Genomic DNA, 12,439 nt, shown 5'->3' with positions numbered 1-12,439 from the left:
CCCAGTGTAAAATAAAATATGAAGTAGAACCATTTCACATTATAACTTAAAACATAACATAAGGAAAAAAGTGCAAAATTTACTTGTTACAGTCGAAGTATACATGTACTCTTTTCCCCAGCAAATTTCATCTACAGAAGCCTATCAATGTTGCGCAACCATTATATTCTAATTAAATGGATCATAGAAAATCGGCAATTTCATGTATTAAGACATAAAAATCCACAGAATAAAAAATGTAGAAAAGATAGAAACATGTTAACCCAAAATGTAAAACGAAATCTACCTGCAGAACCATCATATATCAAGGAAAGCAAAACAGTTAGAGAAAGATTATAATCACGCCACAATAAGGGAAGAGAATGTGCAGCAGCAGCAATTACTTCCAATGTAAATTTAGATTCTCACTCAAATCTGACGTCCTGATTACACAAAATCCATTGCATGTGAACAAGTTCACTGAGTATTTTTTATCAAATAAGAAGAATTGAGAACCTTCCATCAATGGAAAACTTACAGAGCTTGCCTGGATGTGCTTACAGCTTTTGACTTATAAGTCAAAACCCATATGTTAGGAATTCTAACTTATGATTGGTGGCTTATCTCTTTATCTTTTTGACTTAAACATAAGTGCTTAACAGAACTTTTTATTTTACCCAAACACTACAGAATGCTTAAAAGCTATTTTGGCTTAAAAGCACTTAAAATAAGCAAATCCCAATAGGCTCTTAATTTTCACTTCTGAAATTTTGTGTTTGCTGAATTGGTGATTATTGGCATGCTATTGTCCAAAATTTATGGTTCAATAACAGAATTGGAACCTATGTTGCTCGGACTCTTCAAAATTGTCAACGGGTGTGTGCTAGATTCTCCAAAAGTAGCATATTTTTGGAGAATCGGACAAGGTGCAGCATTTATAGTGAAGAGTCCGTGCAACTTAGATTGGAAGACTGAAATTGCTACAAATAGAGGGAAAAGCAAAGAAGGTGCTCAATTCATAGCTTGTTAGTAGTGCAAAATTGAACCGTCCCTGGAGAAATCTAAAAGGCAGAAAAATAAAGCTTAAGAGAAATCACACGACTGAAACCAAACACTAGGTAACAAATAAAGAAAGAAGAGGAAGAACAAAAATTACCAGGAAGATTGCTCATAAAAAGTTGAACAAAATAAAACCTGATGAGCTTTAGTAACTAAATTTAAAACCAGTTTGGATTCAGAGAACTTTGCTCAAAAAATATTGTTCAGGCAAGGCCCCATTTTCAATTAAGTCATGTGTTTATGTTTGTTATGTGAAAGGGAAAATAGTCTTTCGCTTCCACAAAATTCAGCTAAATCTATAAAAATCATAACAAAGCTTACCATTTATAAAACTAAGATGCTTGATAATACTCTCCTTTACTTTCACATTTAACTCGATTTCTTTGTATAATTGTTTTGTGACAGCAAACCTATCTCCTTTAGCAGTAAATTCATAAGTGCTTCTATACTTTCAAATTTACCTCCTGATTCTTGGTTAGCAGCCCATTCTGGGCTCTTTTTTCTCACATAACTGAACAATTTTGAGTTTGATTCTTCTTATTAGATGATGGGAAGTAAAGGACACAACGAAAATAGGAAGAAAATGTGTGTTCAAGAATAACTCAGTTATACCTACGACAATTTTGCCTCTGCAAGATGAACAATAATAAATATAACAACAAAAGTAAGACCAGTGACTCAATTGTAGCATTTACAGATATAAAACACCATTAAAGTATGTTTATGAATGGGTGCTAGTACTAATACTGTCAATTACACCAGGTATTCTGTTTTTTTGACAAAGATGTCCAGATCAGTTAGAATACCTGACATGCATGTTAAAATCTAGCAAAATTTTTGCAGATACTAGAAAACTTACTGAATGAAATGAAGACTCAAAAACTAAAAATAAATGAACAAAATAATACCCAGAATAAGAAGACAAATACAAGAGAGGAGAAAACAAAATACAACGGAAGGGAAGAAAGATGTATACCATTATGGAACCTACAACAATAAATGAAGAAAATGTTAGATCCTTTGTATCTTTAACACATGCATACTGTACACGCATCGCGCAAGTATGAATTCATAAGCAGATTATATATGTGAAAATGCCCTTGGTCGTATCAAAGGCTTTCACTTATTAAATAGTATTTAGTCGAAATCTCTTCAAAATTTTGTTAAGTGTCTAACTGGTTACTGTAAAAGTTAATAAGGCTATCTTACAAAACATGTCAAGTTTAAGAGGCTATCTAGGTATTTAGCCTGTACATAATGGGAAGAGGAAGAAGTTCAAGGGAACAGGACACAATTTGGCCTTTCATGCAAATACACCATCGCAACAACATGAAGCACATATTCATATCCTGATTCAATAGTATATTACCCAATTCGACTTTCAAGAACAAAAATTCACCATTATAATCCAGAAAACAGTTTAAACTTGTCTAAATTAAAAGACCAAATAGAAAAAGAAATTGAACACAACCTTCTCAAGCAAAGGAGAGAATAGAAAGGTCATAACAGCACATCTTCATCTTCCAGACCATATTCTCTTATGTGGAAGGGTGACGCAAAGACCCAGGTGAGGACGGCGGGAGGCGATTCAGAACATTTCCCTGTCTTGACAGGGTTGCATCAGGGATCTACTCTTAACCCGTTTTTGTTTGCTTTGAGGATGGATGTGTTTGACGCGGCGTACCAAAGGAGAGGTGCCCTGGTGTATGCTTTTTGCAGATGATGTAGTTTTGATTGATGAGACTCGGGGGATGTGAATGATAAATTAGAGGTGTGGAGACAGACCCTTGAGTCTAAAGGGTTCAAGTTGAGTAGGAGCAAGACCGAATATTTGGAATGTAAGTTTAATGGCTCGAGGGAAGAAGACGAGGTGGTAGTAAGGTTGGATTTTCAGTCGGTTTATAAGAGGGATAGTTTTAAGTATCTTGGATCTATGATTCAGGGGAATGGCAAGATTGATGAGGATGTCTTTTACCGTATTGGGGCGGGATGGATGAAGTGGAAGCTCGCCTCGGGGGTGTTGTGTGATAAGAAGGTGTCCCTAAAGCTTAAAAGGCAAATTCTACACGGTGGCAGTCCGTCCGGCTATGCTGTATGGCGCGGAGTGTTGGCCATTAAAGAACTCTCACATTCAAAAAGTGAAGGTGACGGAAATGAGAATGTTGCGTTGGATGTGTGGACTTACTAGGGGTGATAGAGTTCAGGGGATACTTGCAACTTCATACCAATAATAGCTACGAGGCAACTCTGTCTAGATTTTCAATGAAATATCTCTAACAATTAAAAAGTGCTGTAAAGGTATAAATTACCATATTGGAATTTCAAAAACCCAAACTCTCAACAAATTTAAATGAATAACCAAAATTACCCAACAATAATAAAAGGCAAAATTGTATTAAAAAGAATTGTCACGACAGTACAAATTGAAGGATAAAACAATCAGTCTATAAGAAAATATACAAAACAAATTGCCCCATTCAACTGAACTTCTCAAAATAACGAAGTGAATGCTAGTGTTTTTTAAGTCTCTGTGGCTGCTTCTGATTAGCGAGCCGATAAATCCAGTACACCTACACCAAATTCATAATATGAATGATGAATTAATTGCCAATTTTCATCATATGAACTTGTTCAAATTGAAAAAGAATACAGTACTAAAGTACCAAAGCGAGGACATGGGCACCGATAAGTACCACCACCAGAAGCGGTACTGCTTCAATAACACTCTGTGTTTGCTGCGATTTCCCCATCCTCCAAGTGACGATTCTCCAATTCTTTTACCTATTACCAAATACGTTTGCCTGTATATTTGCTTACACGGGGTTTTGAATTATAAAAACAAAAAGTTTAAAAATGAAGTGAGGTTGCTTAAATTTTAATAATTGAGGGTAAATAATAATTATTTTATTGTTGGTTAAGAAATTTTGAAGTAAACTTATAAGTTTTTTAATTTATACTTTGATTTAATATAAATTCTAATATAATTAATTAAAAATAAAAGAGAAAAAATTATGTGCTTCTCTTCTTCGTTTTTATTGTTGTTTTATCCCGCTTTGCTTTCATTATTGTTCATCATTGTTGTTGCTTTATTCATCATCTTCTTCTTCATTGACATTTTCTTTTTCATTATCATCTCTTCTTGTTTATCATCATCATCATCTTCTTCTTGTTGACCATTGTTATTGTTGTCACCGCTAAGGCTGTTACTTGATAAATTTTTAGGTTAAATTTTGTTCGTATATCACTTGGGCATTACTTCATAAGTGATTTTGGTAAGTAAAGTATGATTTTTACTTGAATTTCTCATATGGGTACATTGCTACTGTTGTTTTTTCAACAATGGATAGAATCTGAACATGAACCCAACAGATAAGTTATCTGTTGCAATAGGTGAGTCATCTGTTGGATCCATGTTACAGGTTTATAGTGTTATAACATGAATCCAACAAATGGGTCATCTGTTGTGATAGATGACTCACCTGTTGCAATAGAACCTGAGGTTAATTCCAACAGATGAGTCATTTGTTGCAACAAGTGAGTGATCTTTTACAACAGATGACTCACTTGTTGGGATTCATGTTACAGAACTATAGGACTTGAAGTTAATTCTAACATATGAGTCATCTATTGTAACAGGTGAGTAATCTATTGCAACGGGTTAGTAATCTGTTGCAACAAATGACTCATCTGTTGAAATCAACTTCAGGTTCTATAGTACTATAACATGAATTCCAATAGGTGAGTTATTTGTAGCAACATATGGATAATTTGTTGCAATAGCTTACTCACTTGTTGCAACAGATGACTCATCTGTTGGAATTAACTTCAGGTTTTATAGTACTATAACATTTATCAATAGGTGAGTCATTTATTGCAACAAATGGATAATCTGTTGCAATAGATGAGTCACCTATTCCAACAGATAACTCACCTATTGGAATTAACTTCAGGTTATATAGTACTGTAACATAAATCCCAATAGGTGAGTCATTTGTTGCAACAGATTACTCACCTGTTGCAACATATGACTCATTTATTAGGATTCATATTACTATTCTGGGAAAAAACCTAAAACTTAATCCAATAAATGTCTCAGTTGTTGCAACATTGATAATGATAGTATGGTGTATATAATTCTTTTATGTTGTTGTATATACTATACTATCATTATTAATTTTAATATAATATCATTATTAACTATTTTAGAAAATGCCTTTAGGTACCACTAATGGATGGATCAATAACAATAGAGGTGGATTGTCATGGTGAATGGATCGAGAAGAACAATCGATATATTTGGTGTTGGAAGAAAGGTGACATGTTAGAGACAATAACGATGACAGTCCAAAGTGATGTTTTGTATGATGATTTTGTGAGCTTAATCATCAGCTATTGTGAACTAAATTATCAATTGAAAGATCTTGTCATCAACTACATGCACAACTTCTTTGAAAATCAAAGGGTCCTACCTTTTAAGACAAGCAATCAGTTTCAATGTGCTTATTTGAGTGATTCAGCTAGGCCGGTGTTAAGGGTGTACACGGTTGAAAAAATGATGGAGAATGTAGAACAAAAACAACAAGAACAAGAAGAGATGTTTGATGATAAATTGGATGATGTGGATATGAATATTCCACATGATGATGAGAGTAGTGGAGATCAAATGAAGGTGAAGGAGGATTAAACACTTACGTTCGTTATTGTGAGCAATATAATGGACAGTTCTTCTCAATCAACACAATAGGGCAATCTTTAAGATGACGAAATTGATTTTTACAAGGGAATGACATTCAAGAATAAGGATGAACTAGTCACTTCTTTGTATATTGCTTGTTTCAAAAAGATTTCAAACTAAAAAAGGTGATTGATTCGAGCAATGTGCATTTAGATGTGCTCATCCGGACTGTAAGTGGTGGTTGAGGGCTGTGAAATACCTCAGTTCTGACAGATTCTTCATTAAAGTTTATGAAAACTATCACATATGTGGTTCGGAGCATATTACGAGCCATAATCCTCACAACACAACAAAGGTTATCGGTAAATATTTTCAAAATAGATTCTCCAATGAAAAAGACCCCTTTATAAATGATATGACCAATCAACTCTATACAGAATTGGGTTGTAAGGTTAGCTATTGGAAGATTTATATGGCCAAAGGGATTGCCAAGTCTTTGGTTAGGGGGACACATGAGCACGGGTATGCAGTCCTTGATGCCTATCATTACATGATGAGTCCACAAATTCCAGAAGTAAGACAACATTTCATGTTGATGAAAATGGAAGGTTCAAGTACTTCTTTGTATCTTATGGTGATTGAATTCTTGGTTTTCAACAATTGAGAAAAGTCATAGGCGTCGACGGGTCTTTCTTGGGGAGAAAGTATGAAGGAGTTTTGTTACTGGTGGTGGCACAGGATGTAGAGAATCACATCTTTCGGTCGCTTTTTGTTTAGTGGACAAGAAATGTGATGCCTCGTATTAATTTTTTTTGAACAAATGCAAAGCTACGTAGATGATATCGATGAGTTGTGTATAATTTATGATAGACATCTAAGTATCCAAAGGATGAGTTTAATTTTCTACCCTTCAGCTCACTTTGGTTGAAGCATGAGGCATATTGGAGAAAACATTCGAAACTACTATCACAATGTAAAGGCCGTGTCTCATTTTTATAGAGCAGTTAAAGCATATGATAGAACTGAGTTTTTTGACCATTTTAATCAAATAAAGGGTATCGTATCCAAGGCAGCATAACATCTCGAACGTGTCAGTTTCGAGAGATAGAATTGGGCATTTTGTCTGGGAAATAAGTATACTATTATAAATTTAATGTCTTGTTTGAGTTTATTGTAATACTTTATGTCGTACTAAGTGGTTTTTTTGTATAGGTATAGTATTATGACATCAAACATAGCTGAACGATCAATTCAATATTTGGCATTAAAAGAGAATTTTCCATTGTGGCGCTATTTGATGAAATAAACAAGAAGTTTGCCGAATTATTTCACAAAAGGCGTATGGAGTTGGTGAACTCAACAAACAGACTTGTTCCTTCAATGGAAAAACAAAAATCAAAGTATGTCAGTTTAAGGAATAAGTTATTGGCTCATCACATAGCAAATTACAAGTTCAGTATCATATGTTGATATGGCCACAGTCGATCTTCAACAAAATACCTTGTCCATTTGCTATGACAGAGCTTTGAGCCTAATAAGGACCTCAAATTTATGAGTACTCTCATCTTCATATTATTTGATGGTAATATATATAAAGGCATATTGTGAGAATATTAATCTGGTGTCTCTCGAAGATTCTTAGGTTGTTCCTGCAGAGATTTTGGGAAGAGACATGCCTCCTTCATATATTGACCCAAGCAATATCAAACCAGGAAGAAAGCGATATAAGAGGAGGTGTGGAGCCAGAAAATTATTTCCATCAAGACAAAACAAGTGATCCATGTAAGAATGTTGGCCACAAAAGAACTACATGTCCAGATCGTAAACCATGATCATTGTAATAGTAAATAGTTTAGTTTAGTTAAGTTGTTGTAATAGTAAATAGTCTTGTATTGCTGTTTGATTTAGTTATGACTTTGATAATTTTGACTCAATGTTGGGAATTTATGTTATATATTATATAATATATATTTTTATTTATAATCCAACAACAATTAATTTGTGGATCAATAAAAAAAGTAATAGAAAATTAATTAAATACAACAGACAACAAAAATATCTTCAGTAGATTACCTATCTGTTGCAATAGATGGCCCATCAGTTACAATATTTGGGTCATTTGTTGAAGAAATCAAAATAATCTTGCCACTTGATTCTGTTCTTCCGACAGATGACCAATTTATTGTAACAGATGATCCATTTGCTGAAAGAACACAACACAGTTTTTGCCATTGGATTGTGTTCATAAAAAAAATGGCCCAATTATTGCAACAGATGGGTCATCTGTTGAAAGAACTCAAAACTCTTGCTACTAGATTGAGTTTTTCCAACAGATGACCCATCTGTTGCAACATATGGCCCATCTATTGGAAGAACTCAAGACCCTTGCTACTAGATTGAGTTCTCCCCATCTGTTGGAAGAACTCAAAATCTGGATTGAGTTCTTTCTAACAGATGCCCCATCTATTGTAACAGATGTCCCATCTGTTACAACAAATGTCCCATCTGTTGCAATAAATGTCCCATCTGTTGCAATAAATGTCCCATCTGTTGCAATGTCTACATGTGTTTGGACTAAGTTGATGTGAAATCACTTATTTTAAACCATTATTAGTAAATAGTCTTGTTGTTAGTTTACCTATGAACTTGAGTTTTATATAACTCATAGTTGGAAGAAATTAACCTCTTGAAAGTCATCCATTATTCAATGAAATCAGAGCAAAGGAAAAATAGGGCGATAAAGTAAAGTAGATGTAAATAACAAGAAGAAGTAGTCAAACTAGTCGTTCATTCATTCATAATTCATAAACATATATGTTTACATAAACATAAAAATAAAAGCTAGGCCTATGTGCTCTAGTTACCAAAAGGGTATGGGGTTGGAAATCACCATAGTTAGATGACCTAAAGGAGGTATCAGATAGTCTGATAGCTCAGCCATAGCAGGAACATTTTCTCAACTCAACTCCGACGAAAATTCAAGAAAAGAGGAAAGAAAGAGAGGAGAAAATTTAAGGAGAGTTATAATATGAAAATAGATATTCATCTGTTGCGCCTTTTAATATTGGTGGTGGTGACCTTTGAGAAGAAAGAAGAGAAGAGATGACATTGAAAACGATAAGACAACACAAGGGGACTTTTGAGTTCCCCTAGGATTTTATCCTTTTTATAAACATTATTCAAAACAACTCTTCCAATAGATAACCCATCTATTGAATAGGTTAGTCATCTGCTGGAAAAAATCAGACAACAATAAGCAAGAACTATTTTAATTTCTTCCAACAGATGGATAATATGTTACAATAGATGATTTATCTGTTGAAAGAAATAAAAAAACTAGCAAGACCTGTTTTGATTTCTTTCCAACAGATAGGTAATCTGTTGCAATAGATTGCCTGTTTTTTTATATATTCCAATAGATGAGTCATCTGTTGCAACAGCTTTGTCATCTCTTGCAATAGGTTGGTCATTTGTTGATTCAAATTAAGGCATTGTTAGTAATAAGTAAATTGATTTAACTAAAATTGAATATCAATTAATAAGTTCAATTACAATTTCAATTGATCTCATAGTAATTACATGATCAATTGACCAATTTTATTTGAAATAATTCAAATTAAGGCACTGTTAGTAACAAGTAAATTAATTTATCTATAATTGAAGATGAATTAATAAGTTCAATTACAATTTCAAGTAATCTCATAATAATTACATGATTAACTAAGTGTATTCGTGTTGAGTAGAGTGATCAATTAACAAAATGATTCAAATTAAGGCATTTTTAGTAATAAGTCATGATGCTTGAGTTCTTCCAACAGATGACCCATCTGTTGCAACAAATGGGCCATCTGTCGGAAGAACTCAAAACCCTTGCTACTAGATTGAGTTCTTCCAACAGATAGATCTTCTGTTGGAAGACCTCAATACAACAGTTCTTGCGACTGGATTGAGTTCTTCCAACAAATTACCCATCAGTTGCAACAAATGGGTCGTTTGTTGGAAGAACTCAATCTAGTAGAAAGGGTTTTGAGTCTTGTGTAAAATTTGAAACTCTTTGCCTTTTTGAGTATTCCCTTTTAACACCTTATTGCATTTTAAGAAATTCTATATTTTTTGCAGTCATCATATGTTTAATTTTATATTTTATGATTGATATGATGAGGATCATAGCCTTTGTCTTATAGGTTATTATTTTACTACATTCATATAACTTTCTTTAGAATTTTTGTTTCTCGATTAGGTTTTTAATTTTTGAGATTGTTATCCTTTCCAGAAAAAAAAGAAGAAAGGTTTTGAAGATGGTTATCCTTTGAGCATCCATATTTTTGTACACTACTTTATGATGGAAACTGAAGATAAAATTATTATTTTTTTTGTTTCTATCATCGAGGTAGGAAGAATAAGAATCGGGTGCTTGCAGATGGATCCACTTTATATGTGGGAGGTATTACTGATTAAAACAGGTTATCGTGACAACACACATAAAGTACAATGATTTTGTGAATGTTGTTTTTGACCGATTAAGCATTGATCTTTTAAACAAGATCCTGCATTTTATAATTAAGTTTGATTGGTTCGAACTGATAAAGCCAAGGAACCAAGAAGGTGGTGTCGATACCTTGTTACAATTTAATGATGGTTTTGCTCATGTTTATGTGTCAATTTGGGAGAAGGGATCAAAATTTGATGGTAGTATGGAGATTCAATAGTGATTAGAGTGGTTTTAAGGGTGCAATGGAGTTTGAGAAGGCCTTCGAAGCCTCTCACTGCAACAAAAAAGAATGGAAATCCTATAGAAATTGACCTGGTCTAAATTTATATAGATTGGTTATTCCAGGAGATGATTATACAATAGAAGGTGTTGTAGGAGAATATCTGTGAGAGAAGGGTGAGCTGAAGACTATCTCAAACCTTATTAAAGAAGAAAACACAGGGTAGAAAGGAAGTTGTAGAGAATTTGGCCATTAAAATTGACATAAAAAATGAAAATCTAGATGAGCTGCAAAAATATGGAAGTGTATTAAACAATGAAAATCTGTCACTTGTTATTGAAAAAAATTGTAAAGTGGACTGGAGTTATGCATTTTACCAGGTAACTACGACTAGTGAGCGTGGTCTAAATGATTACCTCCAAAAAAAGAAAGACAACTCCAAGTAACCTGCTTTGCGAGACAGTCTTAGCATATTTGGAAGTAGAACAATATGCCTTGTTTTCAACTAGGTGCTCACATAAAACAGCTAAGACTGTAGTTCTTCCCATCCCTCGGTGCTCACAAAACAGATTTCTTGAATTTGTGTTTCTTTCTTTAGAGGTGATCATTCAGACCACTCTCACTAATCGCAGTTACCTAGCAAAATGCACAACTCTAGTCCACTTAATCATTTTTCTTTTCAACAACGAGCGACAGGTTTTTGTTTTTGAATATACTTTCATATTTTCTCAGCTTATCTAGATTTTAATATTCATGTCAATTTCATTGTCCAGATTCTCTATAAATTTCTTTCTACCATGTGTTTCTTATTTATTAAGGTCTGAGATAGCCTTTAGCTCTCCCTTCTCTCGCAGATATTCTCCCACAGCACCTTCTGCTGCATAATCATCTCCTCAAGCAACCCATCCATATAGATTTGGACCAGGGTAATTTCTATGGAATTTTCATTCTTGTTTGCTGCAGTGAGAGGCTTCGAATGACTTCTCAAACTCCATTGTACCCTTAAAACCAGTCTAATCACTATAGAATCTCTGCACTACCATTTAAATCTTGATGCCTGCTCCAAACTTGACATATAAACATGAGCAAAATCATCATTAAATTATAACAGGGTATCGACACCACCTTCTTGGTCCCTCAGCCTTATCAATTCAGACTTATCAAACTTAACTGTAAAATGCAAGATCATATTTGAAGGATTAATGCCTAATCGGTCAAGAACAACATTCATAAATGTGTATTGATAAGAAAATCTGGTTTAATCAGTAATACCTCTCACATATGAAGTAGATCCATCTGCAAGTACCTTATTCTTATTCTTCCTACCTTAGTGACAGAAAGAAACAAAATAATGTTTCATGTTTAGTTCCCATCATGATGTAGTGTACAAAACTATGGAGGCTCAAGGGGTAACCATATTCAAAACGTTTCGTCTTTTTCTTCTGGGAAGGGCATGGTTTTGTAAAAGTTGTTTTTGATCGACTAGGTAACATATGAGTGATCAATTGGAAACAATAAAGATAGTTTCAATACTGTTTTAATTTCTTCCAACAGATCACTTATCTGTTGGAACAAATGAGTGATCTATTGAATCTATTCCAACAGATGAGTGATCTGTTGGAAGAAATCAAAATGTAAATATAGTTTAGATTCATTCCAATAAATAGATCATCTGTTGCAGCAGATTATCCATCTGTTGGAAGAAAATAAAAGTCTTGGAATGTCATTTGTTAGAATAAACTATTAGGATTTCCTCCAATAGATGAATTATCCGTTGCAATATATGACTCATCTATTGGAATGATGGATTTGTTTTTCCAATATATGAACCATCTATTGCAATAGATGGTTCATCTGTCAAAAAAATAAATCAATAGCAAGATTTATTCAATAGAAACAACAACAACATCACCATTTATCAATACACTATTTTTACCATGACCAACAACAACACACATACCATAAACATCAATATTTACCAACAACAACACCTGTTGTACAATACAAACATCAA

The 12,439-nt window shown here is 33.7% G+C and overlaps 1 long non-coding RNA gene across 1 annotated transcript; it reads right to left on the bottom strand.

Moving 5' to 3' along the window:
- Nucleotides 1-3,402: 3,402 nt before the first annotated feature.
- Nucleotides 3,403-3,926, bottom strand: LOC107854078. The gene is made up of 2 exons (XR_001669934.2): nt 3,702-3,926; nt 3,403-3,608 (listed from the first exon to the last, which is right to left on the bottom strand). It is a non-coding gene; the product is annotated as an uncharacterized LOC107854078 (long non-coding RNA).
- Nucleotides 3,927-12,439: the final 8,513 nt, after the last annotated feature.

Source organism: Capsicum annuum, chromosome 1 (genome assembly GCF_002878395.1).
Source record: "Capsicum annuum cultivar UCD-10X-F1 chromosome 1, UCD10Xv1.1, whole genome shotgun sequence".
NCBI lineage: Eukaryota > Viridiplantae > Streptophyta > Magnoliopsida > Solanales > Solanaceae > Capsicum > Capsicum annuum.
The sequence above is the reverse complement of the archived record's forward strand: the minus strand, read 5'-3'. Positions and strand labels throughout refer to the sequence as shown.